The sequence below is a fragment of the Corapipo altera genome, unplaced genomic scaffold, assembly GCF_003945725.1.
Source record: "Corapipo altera isolate COAL_440 unplaced genomic scaffold, ASM394572v1 70, whole genome shotgun sequence".
Classification (NCBI taxonomy): domain Eukaryota; kingdom Metazoa; phylum Chordata; class Aves; order Passeriformes; family Pipridae; genus Corapipo; species Corapipo altera.
In genome coordinates, this window is record NW_020884911.1 from 1202394 (window position 1) to 1225880 (window position 23487).

At 47.9% G+C, this 23487-nt stretch overlaps 1 long non-coding RNA gene across 1 annotated transcript; it reads left to right on the forward strand.

The window, feature by feature from the left end:
• The first annotated feature begins 2964 nt into the window (after positions 1-2964).
• Positions 2965-9616, forward strand: LOC113952127. Its single transcript, XR_003529406.1, has 4 exons — positions 2965-3002; positions 4275-4409; positions 4768-4879; positions 9468-9616. It is a non-coding gene; the product is annotated as an uncharacterized LOC113952127 (long non-coding RNA).
• Positions 9617-23487: the final 13871 nt, after the last annotated feature.

Sequence of the window (23487 nt, forward strand, 5' to 3'; positions counted from 1 at the left end):
TCTTTATCTGGGTTGCCCATTTAGGACTTTAATTGCCACAATGGCCAAAGAGTCCAGCTGATGGTTCCTCCTGCTGTGTGTCACAGCTGGGTGTACCTCTTGTCCTTCATGTGAAAACCTTTCCTTTCCTATAATCCCTAGGAAAGCTAATCCCAGAAGTTACATTAGCATGAAATAATCAGTTCCATCGCTGGTAGAATTCCAACATTCCCATGAACCCCTGGCTTTATTTAAAGCAATGGGGCAATATATGTTGACCTCTGCTGAGCTGCAGTTGGTTTGTGGGCCTGTTTGGGGTGCAGAAGGAGTAACTCCAGAAGTCCCACCATCACTGGTATTCAGTGATTTAAAATATAAATCCTCCTGGCTTTTCACTTGTCTGCTTCAGGAAGTCACTTGCCTTTGTTTCCCTTCACCATCCTTTGCTGTATGAGCCCAGAAAACTGCCTGAACCAGCCTTTCCTTGCATCCTCAGCAGCAATTTGCCTTCCTGATCTCTCTATCTCCAGATCATTCACTAGAAATCCTCTTGATTTTCCCCTTGATTTTCAGGCCTTCTGCCGTGGGAGCTCCATGGAGACAGATAAGCTGTCACTGGTGACAAGGCACGTATCCTGTGGCCAAATACTCACCACTAAACCTTTCCCCTCCCCTCCCTTGCTGAGACTGCCAATGTGTGAAGATTTCCTGGCGTCCTAGGGGTGATTTTTAATTTCTGTGGGCTGTTCTTATTTAGAACGGCTGAGACTCCTCCTCAAAGAGACTTCTTTTTTCATGATTTTTTTTTTTTCTGTCACAGGTACTTTTAAGTGCAAAGTGTGGCTCTGTTTAAAGGGAAGGGAGGGAGGGGGGAGAAAAAAGGCAAGAGGAGGTATAACTTCAAGACTGTGTGAAACACAACCTTGTCCAGAGCAGCTCAGACTCCTGCAGTGTGTAAATACCTTCCCTACCCTTCCCACCGGGCTCCAGGGATCTTCCACGGGATAATGAGTCGAAGTCCAAACAACGGCCCGTTTGGGATGATTGATGGGGGATGTTGTGCACACACCCAGAATGTGTCATTTCCAATCTAAAGGGAAGCAATTGTTTCCATATGTTGGCACGTTTGGGGGCTTGGTGTGGAGCCAGTTGTCTGGCTGTGATCAGGCAGCAGCATCTCCCAGTGATGGAAGATTATACCTTGGGAGGGGGGTGCTCACTTTAGGCTGTATTCCTTAAAAGGGTATGAACTCTGAACACTTATCCAGGGTGTAATTTATGGCTCCAGCATGTTTTGACTTTCCATAGATGAAAAAACAGCCCTTTTCTCTATGCCTATATGCATGAAAATTCCTCCCTGCCCCTGTCCCCCCCCTCGAGGAATCCAATGGAACAATAGCTGCTGCTGGGCTGTGTGCTCCCTTGGCTGCATGGGCTGTGCCTGCTGAGGCTTAGAAGGATTCCCCCTCTTTAAACCCAGTTCCTTAGAGGTATTTTAACAGCTACATCTACTTTTGTTAACTCAATCTAGTTTTTGTTGCACAACTGGAATTCAGGCTCTTGGACCAGCTTTTAGAGATGCCCTGCACCTACCAAACCCACCTGTTTGGGAATTTGGTTTTGTTTCTTTTTTAAGGTGTCAAACTAGTTGCATGTTGCTGCACAAATAGATTAATATGATTTTCAGACTTCGGCACTAAGATTCCTCCCTGCCAAGGCCCTGCTAAGTCTTCATCAAGCACAGGTACCTCAGGGAGAGGAGAAGCTAAAGGCTGCTGGGAGAGGGTATTTTTAACATAGTAAGAAGGCACCAATTTAAAGTATTCGAGTTCCCCAGCTATCTACCATTCCCTGAACCACCAGCACTGGAGCAAAGCTGCCTGATGGTGATCCAGCCAGTGAGGGATCACCACATCCTTCCTGAAGCTTCCCGGCAGCACAAAACCTGCAGGAGATGTTCTGTGTGTGACCCCATTTGGAAAACACACGGGCAGGTCAGCAGAGAGAGACACAGGCTGCTTTCTGTGTTGTGGCCAGGCCAGTCCTTTGGGATAATCTCAGGATGGAATCCTAAAAGAGGCATTTTTTCCCTCCCTAAACCATGAGTGATCATCAAGCTTTTAATTGTGCAGCCCTGAGGGACACAGTGGGCAGAGCCATCCAGATCACTGCAGCAGTGCTGGGAGAGTAATGAACACACCACATCACTGTTCAGCACCCCCATTTCATTTGGGGGGGATGGGCTCAATTAGCATTTTAACTCCAGAAAGGTTTGTGGCTGGAGTGTCTGGGGGCTGTGTGTTGACCACCCTGATGATCCTCTCCGTGTACATTTGGACTGAGATGCTGGAATGCTGAAGGCTAAGGATGCACATCTCTTCCCAAGGTGGCTTGCAGTGTTGTGAAAGGAAAGCACAGAGACAGATTGGTTTCTCTTTTCAGTTGTGAGCATGGCTTTCTGTGAATTTATTGGGACTGTTGCCTTATTAAGGCTCTTTACTGGAATATTTACATAATATATTGTGAGTAGATAACATTCCATTTAGAGAAATGAACTAGTGTCTTTTTCATAGATGATTAATTTGCAAAACTAATGTGCTGAAATGTCTGAGGGTAGATAATGTATTCAACAGCTACCAAAACTTACTTTGGGAGTAATTTATTGGGAAAACGGTTTTGATCTTTTGAGCAGTTGTTTGGATATTGGGGAAAGAATCCTCAGGACTTTTAAGTGAGCCACTTGCACACTCAGAGTTTCAACCATGGCATTATTCACATGTGGTTTTGAGCAGTTTGGGTTCTACCTTGTCTCTGAAGAATGGTGTTTCCAGGCAGCAAAAGCAGAGTCTGGAATTGATAAACGTTCATTACCATGGCTGGTAAGAATATCTATAAAACTACCCCTCTGTATTCCAGCACGGAAACTGGACAACCAGCAGTGTTCATTTGAAGTGTGCCTCAGACATTTGGAGCTCCAGGCATCCCTCAGGCTCTTTGGGCTCCATGGACAGCTGCAGATCCACGTGAGTGCTCTCTTGTAGGAACTTCCCAAGTTCTGTCTGCATCCCCGAACTGCCGGGATTGCCATTCCCCTCCTGCAGCTGGGGAAAGGGAGGGCTGAGCTGGAACACATCCCTGCCCAGGACTGCTCTGGAATGACTGACCTAAAACTGCTGCCCTCTCCTCCAAAACTCCTGCATTCCAGTGCTGGAATGTAGGTCTGCCCTCTCCTCAGAGCCACGGTGGTGCTAATTAGCTACTTCAGCACATTAACGGCCCTGGTATATGTGTCAATACGCTCATCTAACGAGCTGCTCGTGTTAATTACGACCTCATTGAGCCAACCAGTGTTTGAAGGGTGGGAGATCCATTTCCCTTCTCGGTGTGGGGGCTCCTTCCCTCCCTGCCTGTCCTGCCTGGAGCCACGGTGACCTTGAGGGACTCTCTGTTAGGGCAAGGGCTGAGGAAATGGGATCTGCACCAAGGGCTTTGCTTCTGTGATAACAATGGTATCACACTCAGACTCCTGTGCCTGATCTGGCCTTTGCTGCTGTATGGGGCCCGTGGACCACAATTTCTGTGTGCTGGTGCATGGTCCCAAAATAACTGTCCCTGAATTAGCTGCCTCAGTTCCTGGGAGCAGTCTGGCTGTCACAGCAGGGCTTGATATAGGCCAAGTTGGATTTTTTTTTTTGAGAAAATGTGCTCTTTTGAGGTTAATAATTATCTAATTACTCCGTTAATAATAGATACCTCTCAACATACTAATGGTGTGGCATATATTTTTCAGCAGGATGGGATCCTTTGGCAGGTGCAGGTCTTGGTCCAGCAATGATGCAGCAATAAATCAGCATCTATTCATGTGCTGCTGGTTGTATCACAGGGATGCCAACTAGCAATTTACTCTGTTCCAACTCTGCTTCCCCATTCTGGGTTTATTTGAGGGGTTTGTGTCCTGGTGGCTCTGACAACTTCACTGTGTTGCCTCTGTGCAGATGGAAGTGCAGTGGCCTACATTTCCCTGGGATCAGGGAGACAGCCTGACCCACTTGAAACACAGTAACCAGCCCTGCTTTCCCCACAGGCTGGTCCACCACTGGGACTGCTCTCATGCCGTGCCTCAAGCTGAAAATGCAGAATTTCTGGTCATTTTGGAGAATTTGATACCGAGAATTTAAATGGTGCTTCACATTTTGTTTTCTTCCCCTTGTGCCTGGATGTGTCACGGCTCAGTGTAACGGGTCAGTCTGTGTTTCATTAAATATTAACAGGGAAAATGATTTGTGCTCGTTTAGAGGGTAACACTGCTGTGCTAATGGATGGAAAATTGCCTGGAAGGCTGCTGGGAAAGGTGTAGTGGCGACTGGTCCTGAACCACTGAGCGTGGAGTTTCTAAACTGTCCTGCCAGGGGGATGGGTGATGTGAAGAGGTGAAAAATCTATGGGAAAACAAGAAGAAAGGTACTGTAAGGAGTATTCAGACCTGCCAAGGGATCCAACAGGCCTTTTCTGCCAAAGCCTACCAGCCTGGCCTTCATGCTGAGCCCAAAGCACTGCTCTGAGGCCACCTCAGCATTGCTGCCCCTCAGCCAAACCTCTGACACGTGTGAGCCAAGCCAAGCATCCGACTCCTGGTGCCACTTCCCCTTGTGGGAATGCTGTGGTCTCAGAGCCCCTGGAGCAGCCCAGGAGGAGCAGCTGTCCCTGGTGTTGATGTAGCCTGTGCTCTGGCCTTCCTTGGCCAGGTACAAGTGCTCCCTGCCAATGTGATCCTGTTGTGTTTTCCAGTTCCACTCGTGACTCCCGGAGCATCCGCAGGTCTCCCGGAGATCTTCCAGGAACCTTTTTTAGCCACTGGTCCAGCGCCAGGGACTCTGCTAATGGACCCCTCCAAGGAAAGGTAAGACAATGTGCATCCTGTGTGATTAATGGCATCCAGGGAAGGGCAGGAGGACGTTTATCCCACAGCTTCCCACTGTCTGTGCACTGTGAAGATTCATTGTAGGTTTGCTGACAGTTCTCATGAAGGACCTGCTCTTTTGTAGTGCTGGGATGTGCTCCCTCTGTGCTTTGAGTGTTGTAGCACCCAGGCTTCCTGTGGGCGTGATAAACAATAACCTAATCGTAAATCACATGAGCTGGGTTTCTAAAGAGGGTGTTTATGCTGTGGCTGCACCAAACCCAACTGTCTCTGCCTGTGAAAAAGCTGGAATGAGTAAGATAAGAGCAAGGGTAATGCATAGCTCTTAGCATTAACTCTTGCCATGCCCTGGCTCTTAGGATCTGGTACGTGTGGTTGTACATCTCATATAAATCAGTGACTTAGCAGAAATAGGCTATAATATACAAAACCAGACTCTGACAGGCTTCAAGAAGCCCCAAAATGCAGGATTTGATAGCGAGAAACGTTTTGAGCAAGGCAGGGTGTGCTGGCTGCCATGCCTGTCTATTTGAACAGATCATGCTAAGCAGGCTCCTGCGTGGCTGTGCCGAGCAGGAGCGTTGGGATGCACTCACAAATCTCCTGGCCTACAAAGGCAGCGGCTCAGCATCGTCTCCATGGCAACCCCGGAGCCAGAGATGAAATCTGATATGAATAGTCTGGGGGGAAGAGCCGTATGCGAGTCACACACTCCGAGCAGGCTGCTTGGGAACCCGGCAAAATAACATGCATTTGCTCTTACTTGTTGCTTCTCCCCGAGTGTTCCTGGCGTGCCCCGCTCCGTGAATAAAGCGGGCTGACAATCCAGCCATTATTCCAGGGCCCGCAGCCACTCGGAGCCAGGCCAAGGGCCAGCGCAGCGGCCGAGGAGCGGGGTGGGGGAGCTGTGCCAGCACTTGAGCTCATAAATGAACTCAGCCCACAGCTGCATCTCCGAGCTGCTTGTGTTGCCCTGCTTAACGTCAGCCCTGTTCCCCCTCGCAGCGCTCGGGGGTGTGCACACACACCAAACCAGCCGGGGGTCGGCAGAGCCTGAGGGAGCAGGAACGTTTCCTGAGCGCTGCAGGGTCGAGTTCACCAGGACGGCCAGGCACACAGAGAGCAAACTCAGTGCAAAGGGAGTGACCTCACCCAGGCTCTTCCTGCAGAATTCCTAGGAGAGACAGTAGGCTCTGCAAATCCCTTATCAAAACCAGACGTCAGAGGAGTAGCCAAGGCATAGCCCAGAATTCCTGTGGGAGGACACAAAAGTTCAGGCATTTCTCAGACAGTTGGCTGCCCTGCTGGGGAGGAGCCCTCATGTCCTGCAGTGAAACACTTTTGGTGGATACAGGGAGAGGGGGTTTACCCACTGCACATAAAACCAGGGACACAGATCCCACTGACAGCAAGGGACACACAAAGCACCTGCAGTGGCTCTGGGGCCGGTCCTCGCTCTGATTTTAATATCAATAACACCAACCACGAGCTGACCCCAGTGAGGAGTTGGAGGAACACAATCCCCCTTTGACACCCCAACAGCTGCACCATCCTTTGATGTCCCCACAAAACTACAGGTTTATCAGAACCCTTTTGAACGGTGAATTTTCACCGCCTCCCTTGATTCTTCCTCTACAATCCCATAAGATGACTTTCAAATCCACAAACGCTTCCAGGGCTGCTGCTCAGGAGCAGAAACCGCTGTGATTCATGAGAAGGTGCTTGGTTTTTTCGAAGCAGTTACGCTCTTCCTTCCCTGGCTGTGCTGGTTGCTGGGTGTTGTCCATAAATGGGGTTTATTTCCCCCATCCCCTCGGATGCCGCGGAGCGAAGCCGTAATTCCGTGTGTGCCGTGTGGTGTCAGCTGCTGATGAATGGGAGCCATTGTTGCTTCCGTAGGAAACAATGACAGCCAAGAGGGGCAATTTGCTGCAGTCTACAGGAATGCAAAAATAATATGTCACTGCTCTCCACAGCTAATGAAGACAAACTCTGGAGCAGCCCTTCTGAGGGAGAAGAGAATGCTCTTGCCTAGGGTTTAAGTCTGCTTTTTTTTCCCCTCACATTGAAGTACCCTAAACAGGATAACAGTGAATTTACTCTGGGCTTTCCCTCCAGACTGAGAAAACAATTGTTCAAGAGGCTGGAGGACAAGTTTTATTGATACTTCTCCAGTATTTTGCCTTGTACTTTTCCCTAGCGTTCCCAACAGATTTTCTCCTGCATTCTTCTTTTTTAACTCAAAAACACCCCCTATACAACATGCTGTGATAATTCATTTTCTCTCACACACTTTCTCTGGATGGATTTTTTTTTTTTCCCCATGTGAAGTGGCAGCAGCCCAGTGTTATATTTAATCAGATATTTATATAACACACACGGATCCCAACACTGTGCTGATTTACTGCTGAGTTTTGCAAAGATCAGTTTTAGGACTTATTCCCAGGTCCTCATTCTGTAGGGCCCAGGACCTCTAGTCATCATCTGTGTCTCCCTTGTGCCAAGTGCTTTCTGTTGGAACAGTTTTCCTCCCCAGGGCAGGTTTGACACAAGAGAACTGGTCTCAAACTGAGGTGCTTGGTCCTTGTGCATCCCTAGGGAGCTGCTCGTTCCCTGAGCCTTGGAAATGGTCTCGGTGGGTTGTTCCCAGGCAGAAAATTTCTATTCCAAAGGAAGCTGCAAGGGTGGAATTCTGTAAGAGAGCTTTAGCAGGAGGCTCCTAAACCTTTTGTCAGATTTTGACATGAGTGTGGGCTATTATTAGGAGATAAGTGCAATATGGGAAAGATGGCTCTTATTTTATCTCTTTCTCTTTTTTTTTCTTTTTTTTTTTTTTTTTTAGTCAGAGGTTTTGTGAGCCTGAGACTAAAAAAACACATGATAAGGTCTTTGAAATGTGCTGACATTTTAGGGCTTTTGATAGTAGATACTAAACCCGGGAGTTCCCGGTGTTGCTGCCCAGAACGTGCACTTGAGTCTTCAGAGTGTTTGCTGACTTCTTGTGACATTTGGAGGCATTGTTGGGAGCTCAGGCATGGGGAATTTCCTCAGGAACTGTGTTGTCCAATGTGTCTGGCTCATTGGTCTGTGAGCTACAAAACCCTGCAAGGCAAGAGCAGGAGGATAAAAGCACTTGTTCCATCCTCACAGGTCACCCACACAGGCACAGCCAGGAGGTGCAAACTGGACAGGCTCTTGCTGCTCAATGAGGTGTCTGTGTTTTGTGAATACAAACACAAGAGGAGCTTCAGGGAGCATAGATTAATTTTTTTTTTCTACCCTTAGAGAGATGGTGGTGGGTAAGGATCATTTAGACACGTGTGTGTGTGTGTGTGTGTGTGTGTTGTTGAGAGCTCAGCCATGGAATTCCTTTAGGAGCTGTGCTGTTCAGTGTGTCTGGGTGGCTGCTCTGTCCCTTTGGGACAGGAGTTTCCAATCTCTTTGCACACCTGGACAGGCAGAGTTGTGTGAGAAGATGCCAGAGTGTCCAGGAAACCCCAGTCTAGATGAGCTGAGGGTGGTTCATGATTCAAGACCTGCATTTGTGCTGTGGAATGAGGACAGGCAGTGGTTAACCAGGTTATTGTCCCTATAGCACTGATTGAACAGAACTTGGGAGGTTTGATCTCTCTGGGTGGGCTGAGGGATTTCTGAAACCCCTTACACTTAATCAAGTTATAATTGCAATACACGAGTCTGTCACTGCTCAGCCTAAACCTCGTGTTGCTCTCAGCTGACAACATGCTTTGAAATCCAAATAACCTGTGAGGTGGCACCAAGTCTTTCCCAATCAAGCCCCAGTTGGAGGGTGGGGCTGAAGTGAATGAAAGTGCTGCCAGCAGCAGTTGGGTGCAGCCCTGTGCCGGTGCTTTGTGCTCCAATTGTCTCAGGGCCGTGGCTTTCACCCCCTGCCAGTTAATGGAAGTGCAGAGTCAGTGGTTCCAGCCTAACAAAGGCAGTGGAGCCCCAGCTGAGCACACGTTTCCCCTGGGCAGTAAGTGATGGGAGCAGGACAAAACTGCAGCCTTTGGAAAAGGCCCCGGCCCTGGCGCTGCGTCTGGTTGGCACGGATCAGCAGGGATTAGGCTGTGGCCCATGGAAGTTCCTACTAGAACTCCTCTATGAATACAACTGCTGTCACTGCACAGGGGAGGGGAAGTGGTTTGTGCAACCACAGAGTGTCTGTGAAACGCTGTGGTTTGAACCAGGGGTGAAAGTGGGGAGCATCTGATGTGAAGTGAGCAAACACCAAACCTGATGGCTGAAATGTTACTCTAGGAAATCACTGCTGAGTGAGTGCTCATGTCCTGATTGCTGTTCTGACTAAGAGTCTGCTTAAATTTAACAGCAACTAAAGACAGAGATTTTCTGAGAGCTCTATGGATGGTCTACAACCCCTTCATAGCACAACTCAGTGCAATTGTGCCTGTGGCCTTCCCTCTGCCTCCAATCCCTCTCAACTTGTCCTCAAAAATGACATTTTTTCCGATGTGAAACCTACTTGAGAGGAGATGTGAGAGCAATGGGATCATAAAAAAATACTGATCTTCGTTTGTTTTGTTTTTAGTGACTCAGAAGAACATGTAGAAGCCAAGAAGAAGTTGAGAAGGCGTGTGGGGAAGGTGAGCATCGCACACAGGTCTGGCACTGATCTCCTCAACCTCCTTTCCCTGCTCTTTCCTCCCTGGACCAGACTACCTGGGAACACCCCTGGACAGTGCAACGTCTCTGAAGGTGGTATGTGCAACTTATACACCGGGCTCAGCTGCTCTGAGCTTATTCCTGTGCAGAGAATGATACAGAGAAAGCACCAAAACACTTATTCACTGCAAATGTCAGTTAAAACGTTAATAAAACGGCAAGGTAGAACGTGGGCAGTGAGCACGTTCATCCTGCTGCTGAGCATCCAAATCAATTTTAAAAAGAATCAAAATAATTCCAGCCATGCAAAATCACAGAAAAATAACCCTGTTTAAATAATTAATAGTGAATGCTTTTACAATGCTTTTTTTGCATAGTTGGGGTGCTTTGCTGAGCTATGAACCATTTTCATCGAGCAATTGCTGCTCCTGTCACTGAAATGGGTCAATACACTGTGGATTTACACAATTTACATTAACCTTACTTATAAACAGTGCAAAGACAAAGTATCCTGACAGTATCACCATGGCCTGTGTCTCCAGGCAGAGGGATTTCTCAGGACATTTGGAAGCAAATTGTTCTGGAAGCTTTGGTTCTCCATATCAGAAACAGAGGAAAGAATCTGCTAGAGCAGAATACTGGGCTTTGGGCACTGGGAGAGCTGTGTTTGATCCCTGGCTCTGAGCTCCCCACCCACAGGGTGACAGGGAGCCAGGCAATTTTTATGAGCATCATCACTCCCTCTGCAAGGACGGTGCTTTCCTACTTTGCAGGAATCCTGGATGGAAGGAGCCAAGGCACCGTGATAACTGTGGCAATGCTGGGGCCAGCCATGCCAAGCTTTATTTAGCTGTGCTGCAGATCTGCTGGTGTGGTACATGTTAAGCAGAGCCAAAATCCAGACCTCAGGAGGAGTCTGTGAGCGTTGGAGCTCTCTGTGAGACGGTGCCTGCTGATCTCCTTGGTGACAGGAGCTCGTGTCACTAATTGGTCCCCGAGTCTGCAGCACAGGGATGACGTGGGGAGGCTGGAGTTCAGGAGCAGGCTGGAGTTTGGCAATTGCAGCTCCAGGGATTTCATGAAGAATTCTGTGAGAACGAACAGCTGGGTGTGTACAGAGGGTTTGATGAAGGTCTAGTGCAGATCCCTGGGTTTGCTCACACAGACCTGTTGTCTACTGAGTTACTCTGAAGAGGAGCCTCAGGCAGAAGGGTTAATGTAAGAGCCATATTTGGTAAATCATCTTTTCTGCTCCCAAATCATTGGTACAAATCTTTTGGTGAAGGTTTGTGTTCAGCTCAGGCACACGTGCCTGCAACTTTACATGCTGGAGGATCCGTCCTTGGACGAGGTGTTTGCCATACATCCCACGAGTGGCTTTGCTGCTTTCTTGGTAGCAAGTTAAAATCATGAGTCAGCTAATTGAGCTCGAAAAGCAGTTTAATCCTATTACAGCACATAAGGCACCATCTTCTTTGCTGTTCTTTGAGTGGTGCTGGTTCATGCACTGCTCCCAGACATCAAGAAACACGTCTGTAAGCAGTCTGTCTCCTCTGAAATAGTGTGGATCCACAGCAGAGCAATGAGTGTGACGTGCTGCAGTGCTGTCACTGGGACTGCCAATCCACCTCAGCTCTGCCTGCTTCATCACTGTTGGTACAGGTCGTGGTGCAGCTGGGGATGGTTTGCCAAAATGTTGGGGTGTGATTTGTCCCTCACACACTTGACCTGCAGCAAACACCTGGAGTGGAAGCAGCAGGTACCAACAAAGCAGTGCATCGTGTTCTCTGTGTGAGACAATGCGTTCAGAAAGGGAACAGCAGCCCCTCGCTTCTAAAAGGAAATGTGTAAGGGTCAGGTTTGGCTAATGAGGCATGGTTAATAACAATGAAGCAGCTGGCCTATCCAAAAAGTGCTTGGGCATGGAGAATTCTTGGAGTGGGAAGCCTGTAGGGCCGTGGCACAGGGCTCTGCTGTTGCCTCTGGAAAAACAAGTTTGTGAGTTCGTTGTTCCCCAGCAGAACTCTCCCTAGCACCTGGGACTGCTCCATGCTTGCAGTGGGAACTCTGAGGTTGGCTGCTTTCCAGTGCTCCTGCTCTCCTGTTCGGGGTGACCTTCCAAGGAGGAACAGGCCAAGCTGGATTGTTCTGTGGACAAAGGCCTGTTCCCGTGCTGTGGGACTCCGTGTGCCGCAGGATGATCAACCACTTCACTGACCTCACTTCCTCCGCCTTCCTGAGGGCTTTAAAGCATAACCCAACAACAGGGACAGCACAGTCCTGCTGTTTGAATCACCACCCCGTTCCCTAGTACTCTGCTGCAGCAGGGGCATGCAGGTAATGGATATTTTATTCCAGCAGTTCGTGTGTATTGAGCAATATATTTCCCTACTTATGTGTCAGAGCCTGAAAGGATGATCCATTTTTAATGAGCCATACCAGGCATGGCTGATGTGGAACCTTAATTTTAGACACACATCTGGGGTTCATGCATCAGGGGACACTGTGAGTGGCTGTGGTGAGTTAGGGTGACATGAAGAGTGTGTTGTTCTGTGGTGGCTGGAAAACTCAAGCACAGGTAGAGGTGGTCCTGCTGCTGCCTGAGTCCCAGCCCGTGGATATTGCTGAGCAGGAGCTGGTACATACATAATGTAACAGCCCGTTCCAGCTGACCCATTCTGGAGCCTCTGAAAGGCTCAGTTCCCTGCAGGCAAGGACTAAAAATAAGTCATCTGAAAGGGGTACTAGCTCAGCTAATTAGCAGAGGAGCAGAGCACTCACTGCTGCACTGAGAAGTGTGCCTGGTTTGCTCCAGCCCGGCTGGGGGTGCCTGGATCGGGAGGATCCTGCCCCGAGTGAGCTCCACAGTGCAGCTGCTGGGGTGAAATGAGGAGCTCTCTGCTCAGGATCCAACCTCTCCAACCAAATCCACAGTCCTGGATGTTCTGGTGGTGCAAAGCTTGTGTGAGCCTGGCCTGGGGTCCCAAGGAGTGATTCCCTTTCACTGAGGTCAGGGATCCAAGTCCTGACCTGCCTGTGTGGTGATTGAAGTCTGCTGTCAGTGCATCCCATGATGTTCTGGGGTACAAATATGAGAGGGCAAACTCAGTCAAGTCAGACAGAGACAGAAATTCAGTAAGAGGAGCTTTTCCCAGCTTCCTCTGTTGTTGCATCCCCCTTCTTTATCTGTTCTACTCACTGCAAAGCCACAGTTCCCTTTCTATGCTCTACCCTGCTAATTTGGGGTGCTGTGCAGACTTTTTTTTGTTGTTGTTGTTTCTCCTAATTCTGTTTGGTTTTATTTTTTTATTACTGTTTTTCAACAGCCAAGGAGAACTGTCAAGTACTACATTTATGCTGATTGCAAGTAGCAGAGCAGTGCTACCAAGGCCTTTGTGCCCCAGGAAATCACTGGGGCCCTTTATGGCTGCTGACTCTATTCATCTAGAAGCACCTTTTTGGAATGTTCTCCTTCCCCTGCCAGTTGTTTATTCATGCATCAACAATGAGGAGCAACTGAAGGTGAGCTTACTCTAGCACTTGTAATCTATTAAAATTAAAGAGCTGTGCTTCCAAGAATTGCACTCTCCTTCCCCAAACAGCAAAAGAAAGGACAGACCAGAGCAGAGTGTACCAGGAGATAGGATATGAACCTCCTTCAACTCCCATAATTAAATACAGAGATTCACAAGATCAAAGGGCACCTGGGTAGATGAAAAGAAAAGCCTGCATGGAATGGATCCATCTCCTGAGCAGCTTCCCATGGATTAGAATGATGTGAAGCTTTATCAATCAAAGCCAGGATGAATGGCTGGGGTTTGAATGTGTTTGGGCAGAGTGCATTTCTGGCTGGAGTTGAACATAAAAACTGTGGGATTGACAGCAGTGAAACGGGGTGGGAGATGTCCTAGACCTTGTAGGAAATGGCTCTCAGAGTCAGGGAGAGTCTTTCCATCAGCAGTAGGTGACACTGGGGGGAAGTTGTGTCCCCAGGATGAGTCTGAGCCAGGCTGGAGAACCACAGGGAGAGAACACCCCGGGTTCACGGGCAGGGACAGGCAGTGGGGAATCGGGAACTTTCAGCAGCACTGAAACAAACCCAAGCACAGGAAAGGGCAGTGAATTCCTGGGAGCACTGGAGCACGGACAAACCCACATCTGGAACAGGTGGGAGTGACTCACTGAGCTTCAGTGGGAGCTGAGGCTGTTGGGCCTCGTGCAGGGGCTGGGCCAGTTTAGCAGGAATTATTTTGCGGGGCACCAGTGAGAGCACCTCTGCTTGCCCGGGGAATGTTTTCCAGTGCAAGAAGGCTCTTGCTCCTGTTCTTGAGATTTCCCACAATGCCAGCCAGGTTCAAGGCACTTCAGCATCCCTCAGAACAGCCCTTGAGCTTCAAGGAGAGAAGGATCTGAGGCCAACAAGCAGAGTTTAGAGGAACAACACATACTTGACTTTGTTATCGTAAATTATCCCACACCCTTCCTGCGACACAAGTTGCCATCCCTGTGCATCTGCAGGGTAAACACGTGTCCATAATAATTGAGTGCTTATGCCCTGCTTTGTTAAGCCCTGCTCTGGTTCAGAAGTAACCAGGGGTAAGTAACCCTCCTGGAGGTGATTGTACCTCATTTACATTTCAATGTCTACACTGCTCTTCCAGTTCCCAGCTCCTTTATGGGATGGTGATGGTATCTGGGGACTGGGAACAAGAGGGACCTGAAGGCCTGTGTCTGTTTACTGAGCAATTTCTGTGGCAATTAAAAAGTCACATCGCTTTGAATTTACGTGGGACCCCTGAAAACCTTCTCCTCAGAGGTGTAAGCACTGCCAGCCTTGCTGCCTTGCCCTGTTCCCTATTTCCATGCACACTTTATCCCTTGGAGTGTAGGAAAACGTGTGTGTGCAGTGTCCTGGTGGTCCAGCCTCTGGTGCCACCCTGAAGGATCTGGCTTGGCCGTGGTATGAGTAGTCTGGCAGGTCTGTGCTGAATCTCTCTGAACAATATCAGAATATAATTGATATATAGAATAGCAGTTAGCAATGGGAACAGATTGCCATGCAAGGAGCGGGAATGTTAAGGTTGGCAGAACTTTATGGAATTGAGATGACAAATTGATTACTAGGGCTTGCTGCTAACTTACAGCAAATTAATCTTCAACGCTTGGCTAGGCCTTTGCTGGTCTCAGAGGAGCTGGATATCCATCCCAGCATCCATAACCCTCAAAGCCCGTGGATCAGTGCTGCTGGTTGGGATGAGGGAGGGGTCACTTGGTCCCTGGGAATGCTGCAGAGCCTCCCTCTGAACTCAGAGCACAAACCCTGCAGACACTTACCAGGCACATTTCAACATGATGACAGGACATCTTATTGCAATTACTTTGGAGGGACTAAGAGGGATTTGAGAGGCTCCAAACAGTCAGGAAAAGGACGGAGAAAATTGGGTGTGGAGATCTCTCACGCATTTCCTCAGTGTTTGGTGCGTGACCGTGACTGTGATTTATTGTGCCTGAACTGAAGTGGGAGGTGGAGGATCCCAGAGCTCTGGGTTCCAGGTCAGTCACAGAGGACATTCACATTGGGTGAGCCCCCTTTGTTCCACCTTTTATTTAGGATCCCAAGGCCTGCTCTCAATTCCTAGGCCGTTTTTCACCAACTCTGCTGTTTCTTACATAGTCATAGGTTTGGGTTTTTTTTTTGCTCAGCTGGTGGGTTAAATATCATTTACACTAATTTCTTTCTCTCATGGCTGTTAGAATAACTTGGCCTCCTCCATTAGACAATGCTTGGGTATTAATTGCAGGGTGATTAGTTTGCTCAGAAGTGTTCCTTGTTTGCACAGCTGAGCTGTGCATCTCAGGAGATGGTAAATAAATGCTAGCAAATATCAGAGATGGACTTCCAGGCATAGCAATCCATGTACACTGGTTCTCTCTGGAAAAGGGAGGGCAGGACAGTTGGTTTTGGTTAAGGAAAATTCTTTCTAGCACCACTGGAGGTGGGCAGAGGAGCAGTTTGGGGTGAGAGCCACAGGGCCGGCTTTGAGCAGGGTAAAAATACCCAAAGGAGCTTGATGTGGCCGAGCATTTCCTGAACAGAGCAGCAGGAGAGGGGAACATCTGGTGGGATTAATTGCCTGTGATGTTCTGGAGGTGGTGGCTGAGTGGGAATGGCTGCAGCAGAGCAGAGATCAGAAGGCTGGGAACAGGTTTGGTTTTCCCCAAAAACTAACTGGTAGAGCATCTCAAAACCTCTCGGAGGAAAACCCACGTGCAGAGATTGTCTTGAGACACAGACATCTCCCAAAAGCTTCAGTTGTTGAGAAAACATATTATGGAAAGTTTAGGTGTCTGTGCCAAGAACTGACACAGACACAGTGTCTGAGGCTCCCAGTTCCCCTTTTCCAGTAGCTCGTGAGTGTCAGATTTGACCTCTTCAGGTGAAGCATCTTGCCCTCAGTGTCAGACTCAGATTGAACTTGGGTTAACTTTGAACAAAGCCGCTTCAGCTCTTCCTCACAACCAAGTGTGTCCCACATTATGTGACATTTTTTATAGATTGGTTAAACTTTATTGACTCGCTGTTTAGGAAGGCAGTTACCACAGATGTGTGATTTGTCATTCTGTGAAAGTATCCCGAATTTAGACACTGTAAAACCTCAGTAACACCACCACCTACCAGGGAGAGGCTTGTTAGAGTTCATCTGTGGGCACAGAGCACGTTCTGGCACGGAAATCCTTCCTCCAATTCCTGCTCCAGGGACAAAATCTGGGAGGTATAAAGTGCAGGGAAGCACCATTTCCTGCCCTCTCACTGCTCCCCGGTGTGGGAGGGAAACAGAGAGGGCAGAGTGAGCTTAACTGGGATGGAAGGAAGGAGACAGCACTTTTAGGGATGTGTGAGTGCAGGGTGAGGTCTGGTGGAGTGGAATTTGGTGGGTCACCGTGGCTGAAACAGGTTTCATGGAGCCTGAGCGTGACCAGATAAACAGGGAGAGAATGGAAGCCAAGTGATGAGGATGAGTGGTGAGGGTTAGGGAGCACCAGGAAAAACAAACCAACCCAAACACCAGCAAAGAGATGAGAAATGCAGAGTTAAGAGCAGAAAGGAAAGGTGGGGAGAAAACACAGTACCTACTTGTTGCTATTAGGGATCATTTTTCCTGGAGGCAGGCAGGAGGCTGGGGCCCACTGGGAAAAATAATAATGTGTAATAGTTCATAACACAGGGAGGGCTGCACTGAAATTGTGCAATCCATGGAGGGGAGGAGAGGGCTGAAAACTTCCATCAGAGGAGCAGTTTGGTGTTTTTTATTTGTTCTGAGGGGGTTTTGTGTTTTCAGTGAGGAGGGTAAGTAATCACTGCAGCAGTGTAAGAGGCTGCATAATGAGTGAATAATTAATTCTCCTCCTCTTGGAGCCCCCAAGTCTCTGAGGAAGACAAACCTAAACCAAGATGTAATCCAGTTTACCCAGGATTTATTGCTGGTGAAAGAAATGAGGGATGTTGTGGCCTATGTAAGAGGGGAGGGAATTCAGGCAATTATTCCTAGTTAGGGAGTCTCTGTTCTTTCAATTGTGGCATTTCCACCTCTGCTGTGCTTGGCCACCTCTTCAGTGCTGTTCCTTGTGGAGTCAGGTCAGCTGCAGACAGGAGCAGAAGAGCTGTCCCTGCCCTGGTGGCAGCTCACTCAGGTGTGTTGGCTCCTGTCTGTGGCACCAGCCTGGCCTGGGAGCGTGGGCAGCACCGGAAAAGCCGGAGGAGGGATCATCCGGGGAGGGCCCAGGTCTCCCCTGGAGTTCCAAGGTTGACAGGGGCCAGATGATTCTAGAAAGTGCTTTTGGCTCTGTGCCTGCTTGGTCCCATTTCCAGCCTTCCCTGCTGAAGGGAAGCTGATCCTGTTTTCCAGGCAGATGCTTGTCCATGGGGACAGGGAAGTTCTCCTGCAGCAGTGAGTGATGTGACGCAGGAACAGGGGGCAGAATAGGAAAGGCTGGTGGAAGAGAAGGAAATCTCATTTTTTCTGCCAAACGTGATGCCTTGAAATATGCCTGGATCAATGAAATAATTTGGGAAAGCACTGGAAAACCTGTGGGGGGAGTGCTGGCCTGCAGGCTCTGAGCGGTGGCACAGATGACACGGGGATCTTGTCTGGGGCCTCAGCATAAAACCCAGAGCCTGCTGGCGTTCTGGGAAGGGGTGGGAAGTCCCAGGCTGTGTCTTGGGTGGAGACCTGTTGGCTCTGAGGAGTGGGAAGCAGTCCAGGGGGCTGGGGCCAGCTCCATGGCCTCTGCTATCTCCTGGCACGGAGCTCCCTCCTCCCGGCTCCCGCAGCCAACGCGGCTCCCTCGCCGCACCCGGGACAAACAGGGGGGTTTGCCTGGAAAATCCAGCCAAAGCTGGCTGGGATTTTAAGAGATCTCTGCTGGACTTAGAGGAAAAGATGTCCTGATTTCTGCAGAAGCCAAGGGGAAGTTCTGCTGAGCCCCTTGGCTGGTGCAGAACCGCTCCGAAGCAACACCAGTGAAAATCTGGGGGGTGCCAACACAGTGTGGAAACCCCACTGTGCTGCTTCAGCATGGGCCACCATTTGGGCTGGATTTTTGGCTAAACCTTTAGAATTGGGAGAGCTGAAGAGAAGGTAGGGAGGGCTGTGACTGAAGGGCTGTCAGAAGAAGGATCAAACACAGGTCAGGGTGTGCCCTGGGAGAAGCAGCCCTCTGGGATCCCTTCCACTCCCATTTCTCTCAGAGTTCAAGGCACTGGAAAGGCCTTGAACTCTCTTTTGGTTTTTGTCACTGACAGTTTTCTGAGGAGATTCACAGTGAAACTGTGCTGAGACATGGCAGGCTGTCACCTGGGAGCACCTCGCTCCCTTTCAGCTCTTCTGGATTCCAGATAATTCCATTTCTGTGCACACATGAGAGAGATTTTGTCCAAGAAACTGGCTGAGGTTCCCAAGTCCAACCAGGACTGTGAATGAATATTTACAGCTCTTAGAGGGTTCTCCCTGTGACGATGCATTCAGAGCACACAAACATTTTGCAGAACGCCTAAAAAATCATCTTAAAATCACTTTTTCATGCCACAAAAATCTTACTCCTTTTAAGTTCAGGCAAGGTGTTAATATCCTTGGCCAGCTGGAAACCTCACAAATACCTTTGACATCTCTCTTGGCTGTGCTTCCCCCTGGATCTGCCAAGCATTCTTTCGATGTCAAGGCCTGGATTTATAGGCTGGAAAGCACAGGATATTTTGAGGGCACGGAGTTAACCAGGTTTGCACAAAATGTCCTGGTTACGTAAAAGTCATATTTGAAAATGAAATCGATGCCTTATGGAAAACCCTAAGGATGGAAGCAGGGAGAGAAGCAGATGCAACCCCAGGCCTGGCTTTGCAGGAGTCTCCACCCTCCTGTGCTTTGACCAAGACCCAGAAGGTTCACGGGCACCATCGCAGCCCTCACAGTTTTAAATCCCCAAATTACTTCCTCCTGGAGAGGAAGGGGATTTGAATCCTGTGAGACTGAAGAAAAAAAGAAAGGCAGGTGAATTTCTATATTTGCCTTTCAGGGATCTTGAATGCATTTTTTTAAAGCGATTTTCAACAGCTAAAAAAGACAATAAACTTTATTTTTTTCTTTGCTGGGTAGAGCAGCACAGCCTGTCAAGAGATCTGAGCTCTAAAACATTCTTATTCTTCTGATTTATCATTTGACTCTGGGAGCAGGGATTTCAGAAAAAAAAGGTCAAATGTCTTAAAATCCCTGATAAAACGTGAGTATATGTATAAGGAAGGAAGAAACTGAGACTTTTAATTTTTTTTTTTTTAAATTTTACATTAAAAAATAATTGTTTCTGTTTGTTTGCTATTTGCCATCAGATCTCAGCCTTTTTGACCCTGTTTCAGACACAGAGAAAATGTAAATACCTTAAAAGATGGAAGCTTGTGGTGGGGCCCCAGAGGTTCTGAAGTACAGGGGTTTTACCTGTTGTCATTACGTGCACAAATCAAGTATATTTGTGATACCTTTATTGTAGCTTAGTTAGTGGAGAGTAGGATGTTTCCAAACAACTGCCCTGGAATGGGAACTGAGGTTATTCTTGGTTTTCCTGAGCTGGTCTGATTGGAAGCTTTGATGAACTTTAAAAAAATACATTGAATATGCCTTTACAGAAGCAGATATGGATTATTGCTAAGTACATTCCATAATGGAAAGTCTCCATTTTTAGATGGGTGTGGATCCACCTGGAACATGTCTTTGTTTATTTGTAGGATTGTTTCCTGCTTTTCCTTATCACAAACTTCCAGCTGGGAGTTAAGGAGGCACCTGTGACGTCACCCGGACTGAGGGATGAGAAGAGACCTTTGTGTCCACGCCTGGAAGGAGCTGGAAAACCATCCAGAGGTATGTGGACTTCAGCTTCCCTCCTTCAGCTCTTAGTTCAGCTCCACTGAAACACGGGGAATAAGAGCAACAACAGCCCTGGACTATTTCACAGGGATTTTTAGCCTGGTTTCACATGGAATTACACATCTGGGTCTTTGCTTCCCTGGTTTGGAGCTGCTGACTGAAGTCAACACTTGCACTTTTAACAATAATAATGAAGTTCTTACCAGTTTCCTGAAAAGAGTTGTTCAGGGAGTTCAGAGTTGAATTTGCACATTTTTCCCTTTTGCCCCTGGTGAATCTTTGGATCCTTTACCCTTTCCTCCTGCCTAAGTGCTCTGAGGGGTTTTTGCTGAGGATTTAGGAATAATAAATGGCACAGAACTCAGCGTTGTGCTTGAAGAGGAAAGTAAGTCTTTATTTGCATTGACCTATCAACAGGTGACTTGAGTGTTAAAGGTGAAGTGACTGAAGTGTCTGTACACTGTTTTTTAAGACTAGAAGGAACCTCCATGATTGTTTAGTATTTCCATGGCACAGGTCATCAAAGCTCAGGGAGGAATTCCTTCATCTAGCTGGAATTTCCTCCTGAAGCCACGGGATCACCTTCACAAATATGTTTTATTCTGGTATTTACTAGAATTCATGAGCTCTCAGTACATCCCAAAGGGAATGGTCCTGATAGTTCATTACTCACAGGGGTGAAAAAATGTGCACTTCATTGGTGGTGAATTTCTCCACCATCACCTTCAGCAGGTGGATCTGGTGCTTCCCTGATGGATTTGAGCCTGAAGTGTGTTCTGTGTTCAGCACATGCAGAACTGGCTTGGCCTCTGCTTGAGAAATCGGAATTCATGCCTTGATTTGATAAATGACATGCTGGAGCTAAACTAGTTTTGTACTTCTGTCTGATCCTTTCCCTGCATTAAGCTCCTTTTTGTGTCTCAAGAGTAGCCCTCAGAAGCAGGTGCAGCAATCACAGCAACAACAGAAGTAGTGTCATCCTTTTCTCCTGGAAAACAAAGGGGAGCAGGAGGGGGAGTTGACCCAGATTCCTCCCTTGTCACAGTGTCAAAGTCAGTTAGGAAGATTTCTGAACGTGTCAAATTTTACATTACTCTTCTTCTACCTAAATCTGTGATAAAATACATTTCAGTGATCTTTCTGTTAGTTGGGCTTCTAGAGATAAAGCACTCCAGTCTCTCCTAAGGCAGAAATCAGCCTGGGTATGATTCCCAGGGCTGATGGAGCGACCCTGCCCTTGCACAGCTGCAGCCCAGTCCTTGGCACCCTCCAAGCTGCTGTCCCTGGGTGCTCCCAGCTCCATGGGAACACTCTGCAGGAGGCAGTTTACCCATGTGCATTCATCTGGACCAGGGAATTTTTAAAAAGTTACCATTCTTTAAGCATGAATCTGAACCTGGATCTCTTTTTCCCATCTCGGCCTCTTTGGGATCTGCTGTTCCCAGCAGAGAACGCTCCGGGCTGCTTTCCTGGTTCTGGGTCAGTAAATAGCAGCCAGTGTGGAAGTGGTAAAAATGGGAGAAAAATGGGTGAGATGAGACCAGAACTCCATGGGAGAACAGACCAGGAGACCCCTGAGCGCCCAAAGAGCAATAAAGGAATTATTGCCATCACCACCCTTGGACAGCTCAGCCCAGCAACGATGAGAGCTCCAAGCCATGTACCCAACTAAAAGTTGATTGAACAATGAATCTGGGTTGTCTCAGCTGTCCCAGAGTTAGAGCTTCCCTGAGAACACACCCTGGTCCTACAGGACACACAGCAAGTGTAGCAGGGTCAGTTGGTTCATGATCTGAAGGACCACAATAACAGAGCATGTCTGGGCTTCTGATCCATCAGGGAGGAAGATTATTTTTTTAATACGTTTTTCCCCTCAATGCTCCATTAACATGCCTTATTCTGGCTCTTGGGATTCACTCTAAAATGAAACAAAAAGTCACCAAAAAAACCCCTGCATTTTCACACCGTATTCCTCTGCAGTCACATTTAACCCTTGTTTTCCTTTCCTGTTGTGCACTATAAACACAGAACTTGCATTCCAAGTGGAAAGTGCACCCTGAATTCTTCCACCTGAATTGGAAGGATGTGGATGACTTTCTCTGTTCTCACCGTGGAGCTGATCCAAAGCTCAAGGAAGGAAACTTCCAGCAGGCGTTGGCCTGTGTGTCACAGACACTTGAATGACTTTCTGCCCACGGTGGGAAAACAGAACTTTCCATTCTCTTATTTTCCTTTCTGAAAGGACATGCAGTATGTACTGGGGCATTTTTTAAATTATTTATACAACTGTATCCTGACAAGCTACAACTTCCTCCCGTGTAAACACAGCTCCTGTTTGTTTCTGGAGTGGGGAGCTGTGTTTATAAGGTTGGGGAGGGACCACAATTACTGTGGGCTGTGCTTTTCCAGAAATCCCCCCCCTTTATTTTCTCTACAAACTTTGGGACCTTCTCCTTCTGTGGGTTTCAGATCCTTGTACCACAAAATATGTTTAATGTAACCCATGGCTTTGTTTTTGTTCAACATTGCACCCAATTCCTGCATCCTCAAATGTCCCAAGGAAGATCCAAACGTTGTGACTTCAGTATGGATTTTGAATAACTGTAGACATTTTCCAGTGAGCTCCAGGGGAAAGTTGCAATCACAAGTCTTTACTGGTGTATTTCAGCTTGAAATTCCAGCACCAGACTCTTTTTGTCCCAGTTTAAAGGCAGTTTTTCCATTCTAGGCTTCCGTTTCCTAGAGGTGATGAAAGCATTGAGGTGTAAAGGAACCCTGAATGTGAATGCAGGGGAAAAAAAGTCAAATTCTGGTCTGTTAAGTGCTTAAAAATGTTTATCTCTTGGCTGAGAAAATCACTGCTGTCCCCTGCCTTTGTTCTGTTTTCCGCAGACAGCACAAAGGCCCCAAAAGTACTCGGGGATGGGGAAAACCAGCAACCTGTGACTGTACAGGGTCTCTTCCCATCAGCTATCCCACTTCTCAAACTTTCATCAGAGTCATTTTGGTATTTTCTTCTCCCAGATACCAGCCTTTTGTATGAAACTGGATTGCCTGCAAATTCAGAAAGCTCTGGATGTTTTTTCATGAAATCCCAACCTCAGTTTTGCCTCAGAGGATCCCGTGTGGGTTTGGAGCTGCTGCTTCCCTGTGACCAGAGCAGACATGGATTTCCAGGTGAGTAAGAATAGGTGTGCTGGGTGGGTCCTTGGGGAAAGTTCAGCTTGTTTGGCTCTGTAAAAATCACGTTTTTCCTCCTGACAATAATCTGGATAAAAAGTCATAACCTCTGAAGACGAGGTGACTACTCAGTTAACTGGAAATAAAGCTCCAGGAGACAGGATTCCTGGAGAGGAAGGATGCAAGAGACATCACCTGCTGTGTAAGTTTTGCTCCGGTTTTTCTGACTTTGTTTTTACTCCTAGAGGGAGAGTGGATTAAACAATAGCCTTCCAACTTGTTCTAGGCTTTGGGAATAACATCCACCCTGGAAGACAGGAATTTAAAGCATTGTGACCTCTGGCTAGTTGTAAT